The sequence below is a fragment of the Corapipo altera genome, unplaced genomic scaffold (assembly GCF_003945725.1).
Source record: "Corapipo altera isolate COAL_440 unplaced genomic scaffold, ASM394572v1 57, whole genome shotgun sequence".
Taxonomy (NCBI): domain Eukaryota; kingdom Metazoa; phylum Chordata; class Aves; order Passeriformes; family Pipridae; genus Corapipo; species Corapipo altera.
This window is the reverse complement of record NW_020884905.1, coordinates 7,874,542-7,894,493: the sequence shown is the minus strand read 5'-3', so window position 1 is coordinate 7,894,493 and position 19,952 is coordinate 7,874,542. Positions and strand designations below refer to the sequence as shown.

Here is a 19,952-nt window from a genome sequence, read left to right as displayed (position 1 = left end):
CCGGCTTTCCCAGCCCTGGCTTCCCCGAGACCGGCTTCCGTCAGCCCGGCTTCCCTCGGCCCCGTCTCCTCCCAGTCCGGCTTTCCCGAGCGCGGCTTCCCCCAGCCCTGCTCCTGCGGCTCCCACAGCCCGGCTTCCCGGCCCGCAGAGCCGCCCGGCCGAAGGGGAGCTGGTCTGGAGCGATGGGGGCGCGGACAGGCTCGTGTGTTATTTGCAGTTTACACAACAGAAACGGCAAAAATCGCCCCCCGCAGCCCCGGAGGAGTCCGAGCCCGGCTTGGGGCTGAGCCGCCTCCCGGCCGAGCATCCCCCGGGCAGCTCGGGGGGCCGTGTCCTGCCCGAGAGCTCTGAGCTTCCCGGCCCAAGAGTACGCCCGGATAAGTTTATTTAGAGGCTGAATTCGCGCCTGAGTTGGGGGAAGGCGGTGTTGAGGAGCTTTTTGTTGTTTCTGGGGTGTTCTGTGAGGGGCTGGTGGGACTTGCAGGGAGTGCTGGTACCTGCGGTACAGCAACGGCTGCCCATCCTCTCCGAGGGGGGAAAAGTGAAATCGGATCCCAGGCGGCTTTCAGGGGAAGGTATGGTCAGTAGCAAATGCAGTTTTAAAAGCCTCCCAAATTGAAAAGGAGACACTTTCATAGGATCAGCGGGGGTCTCTACCCAAATGGCCTTTTATCTTCTCTAAACTGGCTGCATTCTCTCACCTCTGGACCATCATTGTGCTGGGCGGCCTCCTAGGGCTCGTTTTGTCCTGGGAAACACTGAGCTGTCTCTTGTCCTTGATGCTTAGAAGACAGGGATTTAAATGACTTCACTTAACAAGGTACATTATTGATGTACTGAATTCAAGGAAGTCACTTTTTTTCCCCCCTCTGCCGTGCATATACATGTATGTATTTCCTCTCAAAAGATATAAGCATAATCCTTTGCTTTGGTGGAGTCTCTGTTAATGCAAATCAAGTCAGTATAATTGCATTGCTAAATCTGTTTCTGGTGTTAAAAAAAAATCTAATATGATCATCTCAACATGTATTGTCTTTAAAAAATGCACTTGTAAAAATATACCTTGTTACTGTGCTTTGAGCCAGGTTTTCTTTCCTAGAATTGTACCAGTGATCCAAGTTTGGGAACAATCTGGATGTCAGTGCGCGAGGATGCAAATAATGTTAAAACTGTGTTTAGTATTAGCTGGATATTTAGGGCCCCAAAGAAATTTCATGTGGTGAAACTGGTAGTTAAACCCCTTTTCATACTGAGCTCTATTTTTATATGCTTCATATTTTGGCTGTCTGAACTCCCATCATGCTAATGCACAGCCTGTCCTTCGCTTCCCCCCCCCCGGAACATTATTACAGCTGTTTAAGATTAAAAACCAGTGGGAACAAATCTCCCCTGATTTTAGAAGCTTCTTTGCTGACCTCCTACAGTAGAACAAAAAATGTTATGATATGTGTCACTGCAGCCCTTAAAAGTACTGGATTTCAAGGCAGAAATTTCCTAAGCCTGCCCATCAGGGCTAGGTGTAGCTAGCACAGAATTCCTTTTTTTCCCACTTGTTCAGGGCTGTTGGTGAGTGGTGGTGGCTTGGGGGGCACCTGGTGCCAGGTCGTGGGTTACCTGTGCTGCTGGCACAGTGGGGATGCTCAGGATGTCATGATGGGGCAGAAGGGAGAGGTGTGGGATTTTGGAAGGAGAGCAAGAGCACTTTTGGGCTTTACCTAGATGTAAATCCGAGGACGTTGTCCTGGGTTTAGGGGATAACGTGGGGGCAGGGCCCAAATGAGGATCTAGTGAGAGGAAGTTGCGGTAGCGAGAGGGAGGGTCGGTGTCCAGCCATTAGTGAGCTGCTGTTTTATTTAGTTTCATAAATTGTAGAGGAGGAAGCAGCAGGATTTAATGCTTCCCTTCCATGCTCTTTTTATGCTTTGGTCCTTGCCAGTTGTGGCTCCCACATCTGCACATCCTGGTAATAGGCAGGAGGTGGTGTCACCAACGTAACCGTGGGAAAGGGAAACGGAGGAAGGATAGGTCTGAACCAGAGGTGGGCAGGAAGCATCCAATGACTGCAGGAGCAGGTGGAAATGCTTAAATAGAGTGAAGGTGGGAGGTTGGTTGGGGTGTGTTTTGAATCTGGAAAAAGAGGGAAATGTGGACGGAGCCTCCAGAAGTGCAGGAAGGGAGGATGAGGTGGAGTTTCCAGTTCGGACACTAGAGGAGCAAGTGGAAGAGGTAAGAGGAGAACCATGGAATCTGTGAGCCTTAAATGCCTGTGAAATGGGGCAGGGAGTAATGACCGTGGAAGTTGTGAGATAGAAAATAGATTAGATTTCTGCAGGAGCCGTCAGTGCTATAAATGAGATCTGTCCCCTCTGTGCAGTGTCTACTTCCTGCAATGTATTCTTCTTTGACCAGTGCTTCATGTAATTAGTCCAACAGCAATAAGGACTTAGTGTTTCGAGTAAAATCTCATTATTTTTCATTGCTGGGAGGAGTGAAGTACATGTACATCTGTGCTGTAACAGGCTGAAGCTACAGGAAGACTGAGGATGAGAGAGGTTTCTGGTGCCCACCAGCATCAGTCTGACAGTTGATTTTGGCACTCACACCACTGCTTTCTGTTTACAGGGACTTGCATGAGCGTGGTATCTGACTGTTACCTTTAAGTAGTGCTTTGTTTTCTTGCCCACAGAAGTGCTCTGATTTAATTTATAAATTTATTACTTGAATGGTTCTGCACAGAGCAGCTGGTAATGTCTAGGTGACAACTCATGAGTTACATCGTTTGCTGAATGTGTTGTATAGCAGCTTAACAGTTTCTTATTTAAATTTCCAATTAGAATGTGCATATTTGTACCACACTGAGTCTTCACTCAGTGAGGACACATGTTGGGCGCTGCAGTGTGTGTGGGTTCCTGGGTGTCTCTGTGTTACCATTCTGGGTGTTATTTCTCCAGGAGTGGTTAAACACAGAAAGTTTATCGATTGTCTGACTTCCTCTGTTGCAGTGATTAATCATTGTTCCCGCTCTGTTTGACAGTTCTACCAAATCCGCAGTTAATGATATTTCTGTGTCTTAATATCACAAATTATTTCCTTTCATGCATCAGGGTACGTACACATGCTTGTGTGGGTTTTTGCCAGAAGCGGTCTCACCACAATCTCTTCCTCTTCCCTCTTCCTCCTCTGGGACAGGGCATGCAGGAGAAGCTGCTGGTTCTTGGGTTGTGCTGCACCTACAGCCACCTGTAACCGTTTCCGGTAGCTAAAGCACTTGTCGGCAGCATCCATATCATTCCAGGGAACACCTTCTGGCAGCAGGCTGCATCCTTGGGATGCAGCATGCAATCACACCTCCTCTTGCCAGCCTGAGCTGCTATATTCCTTGTCATTCCTCAGTAGGAATGTAGTCACATCTCAAATAGCCCATGGCATCACTTGCCAAGGGCTGGAGCTTGGTCAACGAGCAGCTCTAGTGACAGTCCTGGAATGTGTTCTCCTGGGCAGAGCTGACACACTGCACCAATTAAAAGTTAAGTGCCCTTTTATACTAAAATTATAACTAAATTGGTGGTTGTGGTGTGACCTGATCTGCCAGTGGAGTTTCACCATCCCTGTTACCTGTCTGATCCTGGCCTCTCTGACCTGGGTGGAATTACAGAGCAAGCTGTTGGTTGAAACAACTGAAATTCTTTTGTTGGGAGACAAAGGTAGGAAAAGAATAAATCAGAACTTTTGTGAGTGTTTTGTTTGGTTTTTGGCAAGGTTTACCCTCTAAATCTGCACAGGGTGCCCAAGGTGAGGACTGTTTTTTGATAGTGAGGGGCAGGGTAATGTTTCCATCTCCAAAACAGGGATATAATACTTGCAGCCAGAGTTGAAAGAATTAAGAAATGCTTTGAAGATGAAAAGCATTAAGTGCCTCTATAACTTTCAAAATGCTTGTTGATGTTTCTGTCCAGATAGTAACAAAAGTTGTAGGCCCAGAGGGCCTTGAATATTTTCGAAGGCAGCTCTGCCATCTTAAACCTTTACCGAGAAGGAAACATGTTTTCTCATTGTTACTGATCTTGGAGGTTGGAATAAAAAAAAAAAAAAGGCATTTTAAATCTGAACAACAACAGTTTGCTGGTAATTTTTTTCCCTGTGTTTCTTAATATTAATACTTTGTATATTAATACTATATATACTATAATAATATACCAGGTGATGTGTAAAATAACAACCAGCTTAGTACAGACTGATTGGCAAGCATATTATTTATTTATTTATCTTACTAACTGTTTGTCTGGCCATATGTTTTTCAAGAAGAACAGATTGTGCATGACAGGGAGATGGGGAGATGTCCAGAGGTTTATATGGGCTGAAAAATCCACGTTCTTTGAAGATTTCAGGGTGATGGCAAAGAGTTGCAGTCACCAGAACTGTCCATTTATTTAATCCCTTTGCAGATGAACACTGACAGAATACAGTGTTATTTATTTTTTCTATTGGGATGGTTTTCTGGCTGATGACAGTGGATTTAATACTTAGAAGAGTTAAATCCCACTTGAGTTAAATCCCATTGAAATGCCAGAAACATGGTTCTCCATCTCCAAAATCAAGGGTTTCACACAATTCCCCACTTATTTATATGGATATTTATAAATAAATCCGTTGGTGACTCTGAGGTACTTTGACAGCAAGTGATGTAAAGCACTGGGTATGAAACCTGGACCTTGTGCACCCTCAGCCAAATCACAGCACAAAAAAATATTTCCCTTCTTTTTCCCTATTATTTCCAGCTTGTTCCCAGCTTGTGAAGCTGAAATACAATAGAAAAATATAAGTAAAGCGTGCTGGTAAGGGTTTGGCTATACCTTTTTTAGTTTTTTTAAATATTATTTGGCAGTAATATGTGCATTAGTAATAATTACAGAGCAGAAACCAGAAGAGTAAAACCTCATCTGTTTTCCATGATTATGTCTTAGTTTGAATCCAGCTTCAGCAGCTTTATCCGAGGCCGCCTGAAAGCCCAAGACTGCAGCAGTTTTTCATCCTTTTCCACATGGATTCCTTTTTTTTCTGGCATGAAACATTTCAAAGAGGCAGCGAGAGGTCCTGGTGGAAGGGCAGCAGGAATGGGAGAGCAAATCTGAATTTTTAATTAGGCTTTGAGCTGTTTCTTCAAAGTGTGAGGACATCCTTAGTAATGTACGTCTTGTCACATCAGCAAAGCCTGACATTTCACTTCAAACAGGGAAAATGCAGCTGTCCTGGACAGATAAAAGTTGCTGAGAGTGGAGCAGCAAGGTGGGTTGGCAGATAATTAGTTGTCCCTTGCTCTGCATTTCCTAAGGATCCTGCCAGTCCTGGCATGGGCTGGAGGGGTTTTAGCAGCAAGAAATCCAAGGACGCTGGGAAGTGATTGGGAATCTCTCAGCTGTGGCAGGGCTGATAACATGTGTGTTAAGAAGGCACAAAAGTAAATACAGCATGTGTTAGCTCATTTTTCTTGGCTTAATTCAGCAGAGGAGGAATGGTTAGAGGGGATCTGAGCACAGCAGAGAAGCTGCTCTGCTGCCATTGCCTGGCAAGGGGAGAAAAAACCTTGCTGTCAAATACTATCAAGAACTTCATCTTTCAGACAGAAAGACACGATGTGTTTGAGATGGAAAAAAATGTGAAGTAAAAGATTCGTGTGTGTGTTTCCCAGTGATTCTTTTATATCCATATAATAAAAGGGAGTATTAAGTATAAACAGATTTTTTTGTTGTTGTTTAACAGTTGGTGGGTTTTGCTTGTCAATTATGGGTGAAAAATTGGCCCAGAAATGCTTGGAGCCTTGGCAGTTCAGTACCCTCATGTGTGGAAGTGCCCAGCTATAAGGAAACACCCCAAATTTTTGTATTTCCATTGTCAGGGCACTCCACAGATTGAACTGGGGTACAGGGCTACCCAGGCATGAGCCTGGCTCTGCGTGAATCCTGGAATGACTCTGAGCTTGTGGGGGTTTTGCTGGGAACTTTAACAAGGGTTGGATAATGTCCCAGGAATTATTTATTTGTATGTAGCTGAATGGAAAAATACTAATTTTTTTGTTTTGTTTTGTTTTTCTGTACATGGATAATATAACTTAATAATTGAAATGTAAGTAACTTATCTGATGTATCAGCCTTTGTTTTGTATGTCAAAAATTTTGCTGAGGTTTTGACTACTGCCTCCTGTATCATAGGCCTAATGCAGAATGAGTGTAAAACCATAAAGTACAGAGGGCCTGCATTCCCATAATTTTCCTGTACTTTATTGTTGTTCAATAACATGGTGTGTTAATGAAATCTGAAAGGATATCCTTGTGCTCTCTTTTCCATGGAAAACAGAGTTTAATAACGTTAGTACTTACCCAGTACTTTGTTGTGAAGACTTGCCTTTCTAACATAAAATTAAGCCAAGTCATGGCCTGAATCTTGTGCTATGCATCCTTCCCTGTACAGAAATCTGTACAATTTCTGTACAATAGTTTGTCTAATTTAGCAGGGAAAATCTGTGTTGACTTTTGAAATAATCATGATGCCACAAATCAGTAACACTCATTTCCAACCCCACGAAAAGTGTTAATGGAATCGCTTTTATCAACGGCCTCTAAGGTCTCTGTAAAGTCTCCCAAGTGATTTTGCAAAAGTATATTTGCACAATTACAGTAATTAGTAAAAGCAAACTATTCCATCTCCCCTTACCAGCTTCCCAGCCAGAAGCAGCTGATAAAAACAGCTTTTCATGGTGCTGTTGCCCTTTGAGCCCATGGATTTGCACAACTTTGACTGTGTGATTTGAACCAGTAGAGCAGAAAACCCCTAACACCTTTTTGATAAAAAACCTGTAATTTTCCTTTCAGCATGTCTGCAGAACTGTCTAGCTGATGCTCTTTGTCCAGTTTTGACCTTCCTTTGCACATATTCCTGCGATGCAGTAGGAATTTCTGGCTATACTTAAAATCGTCACAGGTGGGAATGAGGCCAGGGGAAAAAAAAAGCTTTAAAATAGACACATCTGGAAGTTGCCATAAAAAGTTTCTAGAAGCTGGAAAGCCTTAAGCAGAATTTCTTGTGTTCACCCTGGTGGGGTTATAAGAGTATTTGTGTGCTGGTTTTTGTGGATTTCAGACCAAATTACATGTGAAGATAAGTTCAGCTTGACAGAGATGATGTGATGGTACCACACAAAAGGACTGAGGTGCTCCCACAACCTCCCTGTCTCTGATTCAGTCCCTGCTTCTCCCCCTTTCAGCAAAGGGAGAATTAGAAACGTTTCCTCTTTGGCTGTGCTTTCACCTCAAAAGTGGTATCAAACAAAACCTGGGGAGATGTTTGTGGTGATGAGGAGAAGGGACAGACTCCCAAAAATAGCTATGGTAGGAGCCTGTTGGCCTGACCAGGCTCTGAGCCAAGGTCACAAAAGGCTTACCAGCCCTTGGGAAGACCATATGGAGAGCCAGGAGGGCTTTTATTTGTTGGAAAATAAAGGAACCCCAAATTGTGTGGACGAGGAGCTCAAGGGTAGGATTTGACAGTGAAATGAATGGCAAGGTAGCAAGAGATCTTGGGTTTAACCAAATCAGAGCACTCTGCAGCAGCTCTTTCCCAGCAGCTGTGCCACCATGAGGATCAGCTGTGTGATCCCTGCGTGCTGGTGGTTTTTCTTTCTCCTTCCCCTGTGCCACGTAATGGTGGATGGATGCGAAAACTGGTTGGACAGTGCTATGACCACAGGGAGAGGTTTCCAGCTACATCCAGATGATGGTATAGCCAGGGACCATTCCATGGCTACTGTGTATCAGGTAGTACTGCAGCATGGGATGGATCAGCTCCCTGATCCCAAAACCTGGCTGCTTTGTGAACGGGAAAAAGCCCGATTTCTCGGCATGGACTGGTCATGTTTGACTTGCTACTAGGAAGAGAAAAATGAGTTACGGGATGGGTTTTGGGCTGAAGTGGATGCTGAAATGGTGTATGTGTTGGCAGGCATCAGGTGAGGAGCTCTTTTTGGGAATACTCTGCAACAGGCTCTGTGATATGGCTACAGAATTGTGCGCTTTGTGGGAGCAAAATTAAGTTTGCCTGAAATGTTTGCTTTCAGTGGTAGCCTGTCCATTGCAAAATCAACATGTGGGAAAATGCTGATGGAAGATCGGTAGAGAAGGAAATCTCATCCAGGATATTTTTATTGCCTCCTTCATGGTCAGTGAACAAGCATGTTATTTTTTGTCTTTTTTTTTTTTTCTGATATGGGATTTTTAACTTTTGATTCTGGAGAAGTAAACACTGTTTGGAGGATAAGAAAGAAACAGGATCTCTTATCATTGCAAGGAGTGTAAAATGAAGGGGAAAAGTCACTTCAGCTCCATGGATCCTAAATTGCAGTTCATGTTTTGTTAGTGCTGGAGGCTGAAGCCAGTGTTTGATCTGCAGGTTCAATTCCCAGTTGCCAACAGCTGATGTGGTCAAACCCTCATGGACCAGTGTATTCCAGAGAGGCCAAAACAACATCTTGGAGACACAATTTTTGTGTTGTATGTAAGGATAAAATAGAAGGATTTGTAATGTGAGGATAATACATTTAGCAGGTTTAACAATGAAAGGATATTTAATTTAAATATAGTGTAGGTGTTTCAACTTCCTTGGGCACATTGCTTCTGTAATATGAATTTCATAGTTGTCTTCCGTTCCTTTTGCCAGTGGCTTTCCAGCACTACCAGGTGTGATGTGGGATTTATTCCCTTGGTCTGGCTTGGTGGAGTTCAACTACAGAAAAAAGTTTACAGGGAAAACTGGTGCAGGCAGGAAGACAGGGATAAGTACTGGGGATGGTTGTGTGTCACATTATGCAGCAGTGGTCAGGAGTCTGTTTTTAAACCGTAAATTCCAGTCTTTGATCTGTTCCATTAAAATTAGAATATGTTATTCCTGGATACACGGTCTCTTGTGTCTTCCTCGTAGGAGGAAAAAAAAGGGAAAGAAATTAATACTCAAATATGTCGCAGGAGGAGGATGAAAATTGCAAACTTCTCAAATTTCTTTAGCTTTTGATGAACTTCATCAAGGTTGAGGTTGCAGATACAAAGCTAAGGGCACTTAAGTAGCCAACCTTCTCTTGTGAGTAATTTGGGTAAACATGAAGTCTTATTTTGCATTTTTTTTCTTTATTTTTGACTGAAATGTAACTATAATTTTAAGTTATAAAATTCTGGCTTTTCCTTTTGAATTCTGCTGCTGATCTATTTTATGTAGCCCTAGATATTTCAGTAGCTGCTCTGAGGGATGTGCTTGATGCTCTTAAAGTTGTTAAATTCAGTTAGTTGCTAATCCAGCTGTTCTTGGAAGAGGAAGCTCTGCTGTGCTGAGCTCATGCTGGGAACAAGGATTTTATACCAAAAGTTGTGTTTGGTTTCTAAAATTTTATATACTGACATACTGATGATACTGTATTTTCATTAAAACTACTGGATGCAAAGCCAAAATTAAAATAACCCCAACATAATCATGATAAGAGATAAATGGCTGGCCATTTCTAATGAACAAGTTGTTTCTGTTTGGTAAAAAATTGAATCTAATGAATTTTAAAGTATTGATTCACCGTGATGTCCCATAAATATAATTTTGCCTCCCCCTTCTTATTTATGTATTTATTCAGCAAGTGGTTGACTGTAAGTCTAGAAATACATTTAAAAAAAATATGTTCTGGTAATTGCAACCTCAGACTTTGAAATGCTGCTTTTTCCTACATATCCAAGAATAGAAACTCGGCCTCCAAAAATAAATGAAACCCAACATCCATTGCCATGGTTTTCAGTGCTTGAAATGGATTTCTCTTTGAGGAACAGAGGTGCAGCAGCTATTTTGGGAAGGGAAGATGTGGAGTCAGGATGAAATGAGTGCAGACCTGCTTTGTGAGGGCCCGTCTGAAACATAAGACCTGCTGGATGTGCTCTCTGCTCCATGTGAGTCGTCTGGACGATTTAATAGAGCTGAAAATTCATGATGAAGATGAAAACATAAGTAGCTATAAAGAGATAATAGTAATTAAAAAAAAATTAGTAAGAAATGCATTAATTTGGGATTCTTTGAAAATGTACTGAAAGCTGTTGTCCTTGATGTGCATTTAGTGTGTGTGAATATAGTGTAGGTCAGGCTCATTCCAGGCCCTTACCTGTTTTTTTTAATCCACAAAAAATGTTACTGCATGTTCAAGGCCTTTGACCCCAAACCTTGACTTGTTGGGAAGCACAGGGAATTCCTGTGAAGTTGTACTTCAGACTCTCTTGTGAAGACCAAAAGTGCGGCAGAGCTGGATTTCTGCTGCCTTCCCACATCACTCCACCATTTCCTGGCCTCTAGTTTGCTTGTTTTGTGTCATTTTTGCCATTCCCTGTCTCCTGGCTTTCCAGTACCATCAGTGTCCTGGAGACAATTTCAGCACTGGATGAGCAGTTGCCCACTCTGCATGACATATATGGGACTGAGGTGGTTTGTTGGCAGTTCTGGTGTGGCAGGTGGCCACAACTCTCTGATCAGCACAAGAAATGACATGGAAATTTTGATGGAAGATATCCCAGAGAGACTTTTGTCGAGGACATGGAGTGATAGGAGAAGGGGGAATGGCTTTAAACTGATAGAGGGCAAGGTTAAATGGGATATTGGGAAGGAATTCTTGGCTGTGAGGGTGGTGAGGGCCTGGCCCAGGCTGCCCAGAGAAGTTATGGCTGCCCCATCCCTGGAAGTGTCCAAGGCCAGGTTGGATGGGGCTTGGAGCAAACTGGGATAATGGAAGGTGTCCTTGCCCATGGCAGGGTGAGGAATGAGATGAGCTTTAAGGTCCCTTCCAACCAAACCATTCCATGATTCTCTGTGCCTGGCAGGGAGCTGGATGGGCTCCTAAGGCTATGAGTGTGTAGACTTGAGGATCTGCAGAGCATGGTCTGCATAACAAAACCCAGCAGTTTTGCAACCTTCCACTCTTACTCTGTGTCCAGGAGGAACTGGATTGGAGTTTTGCCTCTGCTGCTGGGAGACGACATTTCATTTTGATCCTGAAAATAGATTTGCAGCCTTTTTGGGATTCTTGCTCAGAAATGAAGTTAGAACCAGTGTTAACATCGGCCCCAAAGTCCAAAAATATATTTAAAGTATGGAAGGCTTGCTATAGCAAGTCTGTGGCTACAGTGTGGCTTGATTCAGCCCCTGCAGAGGCCGGAATGCAAAGCTGGCCCACAGCCATACCCACGCTGGGGAGGATTGTCAACTTGTGGCCTTGCTTTGATGATGCAGAAAGAGAAAAGACAGATTCTTTTTTTTTTAAACTTTTTTGCCTTTTGGTGGACAGAAAATAACTTTCACAGGGCTGGCAGGAATCTATATCTACCTTAGTTATTCAAAATCTCAGGAGATGCTGAGCCCCTGTGGGCAAAGGAAAGGGAGGGAAAAGATGGAGGAGGAGGATGAAGTGGCTTTTTACTGCTTTGGTGTTGATAAGAGCAGGAGCAATGCTCAGGAATGGCAGCTCACCTGTTCATCCTAATGCCACAGTGAAAGAGCAGGATCTACTCTATTATTTTTATTTTTTTCTTTAACTTTCTTATTTCCAACTCACTAGAGCAGCGATGCCACTCTGCTCTGAGACATGTTTGGTGCAGGAACACTGTCAGGGCTTGAATCATCCTTTCTATTTATCCCTCAACAGTGCTGAAGGCAGACTGGTCATGGCCTGAGGTGCCTGTGTGTCACCAAATAAAGAAATTAAAGCATTAAAAAATAGAAAATACACCTTCAGCTGCTGTTGTGGGTACCAGGCCTTGGAGTGTTACTGCAGAGGAGCTGTGAAACATTCCCAACTACTCATTTCAAACCCCAGTTTTCTAGTAATAGACTTAAAAATCTCATTGTGTAGTTGAGTTAGTGACTGAGTCTTCACTTTATAATCTCTTTATAAAATGTATGCACATTACCAGGACGTATTTAATAGACACACTGCTCCCATGAAAGGGAGCTTTGTGGGACGAGCCTTTTGTGCCTTTCTGGATCTCTCAGCAATTCCTGCGGAGCTTCCCAAGTCTGGCTGACACCGAGTGGCAGAGGAAAAGACCTTCTCCTTTCAGCTTGAGTGGAGAATAATGGGGAGCACGATGGGAGAGGGGGAGGGATCCCACTCTGCTGTGGGCACACACCAGCCCAGCATTGAACACTCCAGTTCCTCCTGCCCCCAGCTGGGGCTTTGTATTTTCAATGACCTCGGGGCTTCCCAGGAAGCACAACTGGGTTTGTGGCAACAACAGGACCCCGAGACCACTCTTCTCAGCCCAGGTTGTAACTTTATTTCTAGTTTAGGCCACAGGTTTGTCTGTGGTGGCTGCTTACCACAACAGCTTTTTTTTTATTTATTATTTTTTAAATTGAAATCTGATGTTGTCTTTCATCTTCTACTTAACCTCTCAGGTAGATTTTGGTGTGCTTTCTTCCTATCTGTGGTTCTTAGTGGAAAAAAAGGTTTTCATTCTCAAAACTAAGGCTGCAAGGTCACGGATGTGTTCAATTTGACCTGGCAAACATCTTCACAAGAACAAGAATCTAGAGGACATATATTTAATTTTCCATTAGCAAAAAGAGTTAAACCTCAACAAAAAAAAAATAAATCCTGGAGTTCTCTGATAAAGCCATCTTTTGCAGTTGCTGCTAATTTATCTAGTGCTCTGTGGGGTTACAAGCAGAAAGAGCTTCACCTCCTGCAAAGATGCCAGAAAATGTATTCCAGTTTGGAAACCGTGGAGTAAAAATGAAGTAAGGGAAGATTACTAATAAAAAAAAGAAAGCCACACATTTAATTAGGATTATAAATTGGATAGATGTGAGTCCTTTGGAGTAGGGTTTCTAATTTGGTCAGATCATAGAATCATTGAATAATTAAGGTTGGAAAAGCCCTCCCAGACCATTGAGTCCAGCCTGTGCCCGATCCCACCATGTCACCCAGCCCAGAGCACTGAGTGCCACGTCCAGTCATTCCTTGGACACATTCAGGGATGGGGACTCCACCACCTCCCTGGGCAGCCCCTTCCACTGTCTAATCACCCTTTCTGTGAAGAAATTCCTCCTGATTTCCAGTCTAACCCCCCCGCGGGTCTATCCCTAGCGGGAAAGGTGTTTGTGCTCTGTGTATTATTCCATGCTGGTTGCTGTGCAAATGCTGCTCACGTATTCCTAAGAAAGCATCCAGGTGAGGAAGAGCTCAGAGCTGCTGGTGGTTGGGAACCTCCAGACAGATATGTAGCTCACCTCTGCTCCTTGCCATGGGCACAGCTGCCTGTCTGATCCCAGGGGTGTGCTGATGGTTTTCCAGCTGCCATCACAGCTGGAGACTCCATCGTGTCAAGAAAGAGCAAATCAGTCTGTCTGACTTGAGTGGAGCTTCTGCAGGTTCCCCAAGGGTAAAGCAGTTGGTTGTGGGGTGGCTGAGGGTGAAAGCTGAGGGCTGGGCTATGTTTACGTACCTTCAAAGGGGTGTGAAGGAAATTAAATTGGAAAATGCTGTCAGAGGAAGATAATGCCCAAAGTTAGAGTGAAACAGGTGAAAGGCAGGGGTATGGGCCCTGTGTGCTTTTCTTGTTTCAGGATAAACCAAGGTATTTTGCATAGATGTCATTGGTCTGATTGAGAATTTCTGCTTAAGAATTGAGAAAGGCTTTTTGAGCCAAATCAACACCGTTTTGCCAACAACCCCAACATGAGCTCGTAGCATTTCTGTGTGTGCTTGTAAAGGGATGTGTTCCAGGTACTGCACATTTTCCTCCATCTCCCCTCAGCAAAAAAAAAAAGCTCTCACAGAAAGTGATATCCTTGATTTAATTCCTCTCAAAGTGTATCTGTCTTTCCCTGTTTACCCCCCATTGCCTCTGTGTTTAATAAAATGGATTAGTTTGGTATATGTGCAGCCTTCTGGTATCTTTTCCCCTCTTTTTTTTCATCAAAACAGAAGAAAATCTGGCAAAGGACTAAGGCTTTCTTAAGTAATCGAGAGATTTCTATTTCTTTTTAATTACCTTTATTTATGACTCATCTTAAGGATAAAAGCTCCCTGGTTTGTGAACTTTCCCAGTTTCATTTGGTTTTAAAGTTTTGAGTACTATCTTTGATTCATTAGCTAGAATGAACTTGGAAATTCTAAGAGGTAGAGGGTTAATTTAAAAGGAAGTAGGGATTTGTGTCCTGCAGGGTTCAGAAACGAGATGGCAGCACTGGAATCAGAAAATAGCCATTTTTCCCCATGATGTGGATCTACTGAAATTTGCAGTTTTCTACCACAGAGTGTCCCTTTCCCACATTTATCCTGATTACAGTTCCTCCAAGCCATGCTGTTAATAAAATGAGCAGTTGTGACTCATTTATTATATATCTAAATTAATAAAATAGTCAATTTTATTGTTCCAGCACTGCATATCCCACCTTTCAGTGACTTTTCCATGCCCATGGGCTCATGGCACAAACATGATGTTTGTTACCTGTAACCTCAGGCAACTGGTTGAAATTTGTAATTTTTGTGCATTTGGTGTCTTTCATGAGGTTTTTAGTGGTTTTACCGGTGAAGTGCAACTCTTCTGTAACAGTGAAATTCAGTGAGCTTTGAACTGAGGACTTTGAGCTGTGAAAGCAAGAGGGAATTGAGGTTGCTGGTTTTTTAAAGGAGGTATTTCGGGTGGATAAAGCACCTGAAACTCAGTGGTTTGATAACAATCTCCTATATAATTATCTAATGCTTTTGTATCCTACTTGCTTAGTAAAATACTTAGAGAAACACATCATGGTAGTACTGTGCGCTGTTTTTTTTTAATAATTCTTCATTATTTCACTGCATATTTGCTGCAGGTTTTGTGTTCTGCACATGATTTTGAGTTTTTTAGGAGAGAGTTAGTTGCACATTGAATTGATAGTCAGGTTCCTACTTAGTCAGATGAAGATTTCTCCCGAGGAATAATGTAATTTTCCTTTTCACATAGCTATTGCGTGTTCTGCAGGCTGGGATAACAAATACTCATTTTTTTTCAACAGAAAAAACCCTCACTATTATTGTTATTACTATTTTATTTTTGGTGACTGAAAAACTGAACCAGGAAATGACCCGAGACACAGTTTCCATGACACCCTCTCACTTGAATCCAGTTTTCAAGAAGATGAAAGGCCAAAGCAGTCTTTTGATAGTGAGCAGCTAATTGGGTGGCTGATAGAGGCAGGTTTTTCTCTGGGAAAAAAATAAAGGAGAAAAGAAGTGGAACAGCTGTGTTTTGGTACATGTATATAATCCCAGATAAAACTCTCCAAGGGCAAGGAAATACAGTAATACCTCAGTGAAAAGAAAATTAAGAATTTTTGGAAGCATAAATGTGGCTTTTTTTGGGAAGCTTATGTGTAAAATAAAAATCTGCTGGAAGAAGTGCATTATTAAATGATGGATTTGTAAGAATATTTGGATATTTGTAGTATATAATATTTGTGATATAATGTATGTGTAATCTCTGCAATGAACAGACTTCCAAGACATGGCAAAGGGGATAAGTACTTAAATCAAGTGAAATACTTAGCACAAGGACTTTTTTGATAAATTATTTGAATCTCAGGTCTGTTTTGGTTTTGAGGGATAAATCCTGAAGGAATCCTATGAAGTTGAGCTGTAGAATGAGCTATGACTGCTGAGGGTGCAGTTCCTGAGTTAAGTGGTGGTGTTTGCTTCTTCTCCTGGCTTCAGTCGGGTTTTTCTGTCCAGATGAGAAGACAATTACCTTGTCTAATGCACTTGTTGCCTCTATTCATGGGTTACCTTTGTTTTCCCCTGAAACTCTGAATACCTGGAAGGGAAAGCTGTAGCAACAGTTTGAGATCACTGTTGTCTTGGGACCTTGTGTGCTTTCCATGACCTATTGGTGCTGGAAGTGTTTCCAGCTGATTAGTGCTATTTCCATGCATTGTTTTCTCTTTCTAAGGTTTTTGTGAAGAATATGCCATCTAGGTTGGCATAATTCAAACTAAGTGAAATAGTCTGGTTTTTAGGTTTAGTAGAGTAGGTTTAGATTAGGTGTTAGGAAAAAATCCTTCCCTGTGAGGGTGGTGAGGCCCTGGCACAGGTTGCCCAGAGAAGCTGCAGCTGCCTCATCCCTGGAAGTGTCCAAGGCCAGGTTGGATGGGGCTTGGAGCAACCTGGGCTAGTGGAAGGTGTCCATGTCCATGGCAGGGGGTGGAATGAGATGAGCTTGAAGGTTCCTCCCAACCCAAACCATTCTGAGATTTTATGAATATCAAAGCAAGCCTTTTTTTGGAATGCAAGAGATTAGGATCTCCCTAATGAAACCTAAGCCAACAGTCTCTAAACTTTCACAAAGACTTTGGTGGTTTATGAACTTAAAAATTTGCTGCAGTGCTGCTAAACAACCAATGGAGATGGGTCTGGAGGAGTTGAAAGACCTTTTCACCACACCATGCTGTGCTCATAGCTTCTGCAGTGGTAAGGGAGCAGCTTGTTGTCTGAAGGGCTGCTTCAGCCTGAGTAAATAACCCACGCTAAAACCAGCTTGGCTGTTGCTGTCAGGCAGCTCTGTTGGCTTCTCATACGGATATGTGTGGACAGACAGGGGAATGAGCTGCTGGAAAGCAGTGCAGGAAGGGAGCTGGGAGTCCAGTTGTACGTGAAGCAGCAGTGCCCTGGCAGCCAGGAGGGCCAGCTGTGTCCTGGAGGGCATCAGGCCCAGCATCAGTGGTCAGGTGAGGGAGGGGATTGTCCTGCTCTGCTCTGCACTGGGGCGGCCACTTGGTCTGTTCAGCTGGAGGAGACTGAGGGGAGACCTCATTGCAGTTACACCTTCCTTGGGAGGGGAAGAGGAGGGGCAGGCACTGATCTCTGCTCTGTGGGGACCAGGGACAGGACCCCAGGGAATGGCCTGAAGTTGTGTCAGAGCAGGTTTACATTGAATCTTAGAAAAACGTTCTTCCCCCAGAGGGTGGTTGGGCACTGAACAGGCTCCCCAGGGCAGTGGTCACAGCACCAAGGCTGCCAGAGCTTAGGGAGTGTTTGGATGATCCTCTGGGACACCTGATGTGACTCTTGGGGATGGTCCTGTGCAGGGCTAAGGGTGGAACTGGATGATCCTTGTGGGTCCCTTCCACCTCAGCATATTCTGTGATTCTGTGAAGATCTTGTTGGAAACAGCAGCATTCCCACTGCCAGTTTTCCCTGCAGACTGAGCCTGGGGGCTGCTCGTTAACTCCCTGATTGATTGTCTGCGAGAGAGGAGCATGTAAAATTAATACATGGAGACAGGGACACGGTCCAGCACTGTGGGAGTGCAGGTGGGATGGAGCAATGGGCGGGAATTTAATGGACATACTCCTTGGGAATTTAATGGACATTCTCCAGGAGCCTGGCTGTCCTGTGCAATTCCAGAGTTATCTGCTATAATGATCCCAGTGGGTTTTCACCGTCTCTCTCTGCTGAGAGAGCCTTTAATATTGTGAGAATTTTGGTGAGTGTCCTGTGTGAATTTTGAGAGAGGTGTTCCTTGCCTTCAGAAATTGGAAGATATTTCATTATTTTTGACCAAAATGTGGTGTTTGCTGGTACTCCTGTGAGGCTGTGCAGCGTCAAGAGTGTCATTTTGCAGGAACAGTGCCTGCAGCTGCAGAAACTTCTGTGCACGTGGAAATTTTGAAATTTTCAAATCCAGTCTCATGCTGGTGCTGTCAAAATGGAGCTTTCTTATGGCACTCCTTTTCTTTAAAGGCTGAAATTTTAATATTGATCCCAAAGTATGTTTGCTCCAAAAATAGTCATTCCATGTGCATTTTGAGATGCTGAAATAAAATAGAGTCAATTTGATGGTGTGCGTGGGAGGCAGAGGGTGGAGTGTTCCTGTGTAGCTGTGACAGCCCTACAGGCTGTCCCTTTCTTGTAACAAATCTCTTTTATCTGAGATTAAATGAAGTCCACCTGAAAGCAAAAAATAATAGCAAGATGTCTAGAAGCAGTAATTTAATTCTAATTTTGAAATTCATGGCAGTTCTGGAATAGATGCTGTTGCCAGAGCCCTGCTGAAAATGCATTTCTTAAGTTCTTTATATGGAAAATGTTTAGCAGGCAGGAAATATGGAAAAATTTTTTTTGGCACTTTTTTCCTGTTTATCTTCAGAACAGGTGGTACAATAACTGTGTAATAAGGGTATTTGTCTTTAAACATCATTTTTCTTTACCTCAGTTTAAAACTTGCCGGTTTTTAAGATGGTGATCATTGTGTGCAGTCTCAAAGAATTCATCCTTTAATGCCTTCTCTCCTTGGAAACATGGAATAAACACTCAGAACTCTTTGGGTTTTTATAACCCAAATGTATGTTTTCATTAGGGCTTTGTCAGCAGTTGAATCTCTCAGGGTTGGGTTTTTTTGTTTTGCTTGGGTTTTGTTGTTTTGTTTGGATTTGGTTTGTTTTCCTCCATCTTTCAAGCTTGTTTTAGTGCTTGAACTGGACATGCCAAACTCTTAAAGTAAAATAACTTTGCAAATTGTAAACTTAAAATGCCATTGTCACTGTATTATTGAATGATAATATTTATATGATGATATTATGTGATAATTATATTATTACTGAAGCTGCTTATTTTGTCCACTCTTTTGACAAGGAACTCTTAGAAATCTAATTCAGGAACCTTCTTTCCTCCAGTTTCTTTTACTCTTTATGCATTTTATAGCTCTATTTTGGAAGTCTCCTGCTCTTTTTTGGTTATTTAAGTGAGAGGATCACTGATAAAATAACAGATTAGAGTAGGAGACAGGTATTACAGCTGGAATTACCTTTTCAACTATTCAGGTGAAAGATGATTTGTGAAGAATATCTTCAAAAATAAAAATGAAAGATGCAAGAGGTCAGTGTTACAGCATCTTTTTTCATTGCTTTGAAGGAGGTGCATTTTATACAAGAAAAACTAAACCAGAAATTTTGTTGATAACTTTTTTGGGGCTGAGCAGGGAGGATTGTGTTGAGTAACATGATTAGAGAGGGTAGGAAGAGGGTGCGTATTTAATTTTGGTTTGGGAAAAGGGATCTTTGAGTTGTTGACACTCTAAGATCAAGCACCTAAACCTTTCAAAACCCGGTAGAGCTGACAAACCAAACCAAACCAAACTAGGACTCCATCTGGAAACGCTTCATTCTCCATCTGAGCGCTTCATTCTCTATTTTGCCAGTGTAATGAAACAAGAAATTCCAGCTCCTTTTAATTGTTAAATTTTGTCCTGTCAATGCATTCAAGACTTTGAAAAGGTTTTGCTCTGATTATCATGCTTTGAAGAAAATCTCTGTGCCCTTTCTGCTTTCAAATCACTTTTCAAACCACTTTTATATGAACGATAGTGGAAACAGGAAGCAAATATATGAAAAAATACCAAATTAATATAAGCAATTAGTGATTGCTATGTTTATCAGTTAAAATACCTTCCTAAACTGCTGTAAAGTTCAGTAATTCTCGTTTATCTTTGATGATACATGGCTGACCTGGTTTATGCTGCATGTTTGGGGAGGATTTGGTTGGCATTCCACGTTTTTGTAGGATGATGCAGAGGTCTCCTCCTCGTAATTCTGAACATGTGGAGCAGAACACACATTTTTTGACTGGATAACTTATGTTTTCATTAGATAATGCTCAGACTGGAAACTTCACATTGTGAATAAGAGTGGGAGTGCAGTGGAGGAAGGAGCAGGAGGGAGCCACGTCTGGCACATGGGGACAAGGGGCGTCACAAGGGCGGGGGTGGCACCTGGAAATGTGAAAAAAACAGTGTGAACTGGTGGCAGTAGTTACTTCATACTTAGTGGTATTTTTCTAATTGCCACATCATGATTTGTACTTAATTTTTACTTCAAATTTTATTTCAATTCTTCCCACTTTTATTTATATAC

At 42.6% G+C, this 19,952-nt stretch overlaps 1 protein-coding gene across 3 annotated transcripts in view; it reads left to right on the top strand.

Annotated features, from left to right (window-relative positions):
- CACHD1 (cache domain containing 1) overlaps nucleotides 1-19,952 on the top strand; it is a 94,767-nt gene that overhangs the window by 617 nt on the left and 74,198 nt on the right. Inside the window, exon 1 of one of the 3 annotated variants that reach the window (XM_027651814.1) lies at nucleotides 2,179-2,226. The exons of the other annotated variants lie outside the window; for them this stretch is intronic. The gene's annotated coding sequence lies outside the window, so the exon portion shown is untranslated. Of the gene's footprint in view, nucleotides 1-2,178; nucleotides 2,227-19,952 lie in introns of those variants that run through there. 3 annotated transcript variants of the gene reach the window in all.